Below are 2,723 nucleotides of genomic sequence, written 5' to 3' on the forward strand. Positions count from 1 at the left end.
TTGTTTTTTGGGGTTTTTTTTACAAAGATATTTACCTTTATCACCATGAAAACATAAATTAATCATCATTAATTAAATCCCCGTCTCAATCTATTCCACCTTAGTTACTTGATATCTTGTTAAAGTTTAATAGTGTTTCACTGGACAAACCTGGGGTTATATCGACATTAAAGAAATACAATAAGAGTCATCTTTTCTTTCTTTGATTCTATAACTGACCAAAACACTAAACAGATTTTTAGAACAGATATTCAATGTGCCAAGTCCTTTTGAAATATCTCACCCTTCATGAATGTTTCTTGATGGTTCAGGTAAGAACCTTTCTGCTGCTCCTCATATCAAGAACTTAGCTTAATAATATTATGTTATTTCTCTCTGCCATTGTTTGAAAATCTCTGGGTGCCTTAGCACAGATGAATACAGAGTAATAACTGAACAATAATAAATATCTGATTAATCCAGAGCAGGAAGTAAAATAAAAGAACACAACTCCCAAACCCTCTCTCTATTCACCAGATGACAAGCAAAGTAAATAGGTTGTATTATTCTTATTACAAAAGACCTGACCAAGGCTCATGTGCCCATCATGCGAGGCCCTGTAAAACCAAACAGTAAGGGCTGGTGTATGTTCCTTTTATGTTGTTACCAGGAGCACTGCTCTGAAGCATGTCCTGCCCACTTGCCTCCTTATTTTCCAGAGATGCAGATGCATAGCCACCTAAGAGAAAGCCTGGGCCGATGCCATTAAACACACCTGAGACAGAGAGCCTAAGGCCAGCTTTTGGAATAAGTTCAGGTTTTTTCAATACAGTTACACTGCCATATATCTAGAAGTTATTGCTCTGCTGCTGCTGCTGCTGCTGCTATCTGTCTCCTTCTTCTTATATTCAGTACTTAATTCTGCAAGCCCTGTCTTAAAAAAACAATTCTTAAAATCGCAGCCTTTACATACCATTTGTTCAGTAGTTATATATTATGTATTAATTTAATAAATGCACATATACATATATAACAAGTGTTTTAGATCTTTTGATTTTTCAATCCTGTTTGACCCCATTTAACCGTTAGCCGTTTTGTGAGAGATTTGTTGTGGCTTTCCTAACTATCAGTTTTGCCATTTGCAGAAGCTGTCTGCAGTCGTGTTTGCTTGCCTTTCATTTGAGCTAGCAAGGTCTTCCAGCCTACCATTGCAGTGTGTCTGATCTCACTGGCCAGGAAGATGAACATTTTCCCCTGCATATCAATTCTCTGACTCCTCTCCCCAGAGATTTCACCTTTGACCTACCCCAGGCTTCTAGCCTCCATCAAAACCAAATGTAGTCCCATTCCTTTAATTGACAGGAGGAGGCAAGCATAGCAAGGCACTCCGAATTCTTAGCTCTCACCAGCCCCTGCAGATCCCATTTATCACTTTCACAGCATGGCAGGGGAACCATTTTTCAAGGGATCATACGTGGCTGCCTGTTCTCCAGCAGAACTAATGTAATGGCCGGCACCATTACATAAGCAGCTAGAGTGCAAAGCTTTATCCCTTTGTTCTCCCCATATGGAACTTACTCATAGTTTCCTGCTTTAATGTGGCTCGTAGCCATGTTCAGATGTATGGCCGATAGAAATGATAGAGAGGCTAAGGTAAGTTATGGCAGCAGTGACATCCTTACAGTCAGGATAGAGCTGCTCCAAAAATTGCGTTCCACACTCTTTTTAAATAGTCTTATAAAGCACTTGGCAGAAGAATAAGAGATCTCATGACATTTGCCTCCTCAGATACTGATCTTACATAAGACCTAGGACATGAAAGAAAAGGAACCACAGTGCTATTAAGGTTTAAGAAATATCTAATCTAATCTCCTGTGGAATGAACCAAGGCAAGTTCTGAAGCAATAGAAAAAAAAATCATTGTTATTCCATTGGTATGCCTGTAAAATGAGGCCTGAGAATGGTAGAATAATTATGGAGAGGTCTAAAAACAGAGACAGATCAATAAACGAAAAAGAAAAGGTCTGCTATGTAGGGAGGATGGCATTGAGATAAAAAGAAACGTAGGTGTGGACCAAAATATAAATTAATACTTTGCTTCATTTTTCTACCAGGACAGTGATGCAGAACATGAGGAGAAGGGTTGTGGGAATGACTTATGGGAATAAGTTTATAGAAATTAAAATGAACACTTCTGAGGTGAAGCAAAAAGCAAAACAGGCAATGGGGCAGCGTGATACCACCATGCCAGACTTGCCCGATTTCTTTCTTTGATAAGATAAATTATTTTCTAGACAAGAGAAACATGCTAAATCTGATCTGTATTTGAAGAAGAAACAAAGACTTTCCTCATCATCTTCCTTCTTTTGCTTTCTTTCATTCTGATACCATGGCACATGTGAAAATTTGTAGCTAAAATGGAGAAGATGATCTATACAAGAAATGTAAGATGGGACAGAAGCTGGTGAAAGGGGAGATGACAACAGGTTGTACAGAAAGAAGAGAAGTTGCTTGTAGAGTCTTTCAGCAATTGGTCTTGAGACCAATCTTATTCAACATTTTCATTAAGTAATGTGGTACAAAAAAAGAATATGTTTATGAAATTTGGTGTTGGCCTGAAGTTGGAAGACATTGTCAGTACAAAGAAGGCCTGGCATATCATACAGAAAAAGGTGGATGATTTGAGGACTGGAATAATAGAAATTTAATTTTAAGTTTAATATTTAAACAAGGCGCCAGCAAGG

The 2,723-nt window shown here is 38.2% G+C and overlaps 1 protein-coding gene across 1 annotated transcript in view; it reads right to left on the reverse strand.

Moving 5' to 3' along the window:
* The window catches only part of SGK1 (serum/glucocorticoid regulated kinase 1), a 112,603-nt gene that overhangs the window by 101,694 nt on the left and 8,186 nt on the right, over positions 1 to 2,723 (reverse strand). The gene's annotated exons all lie outside the window — the stretch shown is intronic.

Source organism: Crocodylus porosus, unplaced genomic scaffold (genome assembly GCF_001723895.1).
Source record: "Crocodylus porosus isolate Cpor-Errol unplaced genomic scaffold, CroPor_comp1, whole genome shotgun sequence".
NCBI lineage: Eukaryota > Metazoa > Chordata > Crocodylia > Crocodylidae > Crocodylus > Crocodylus porosus.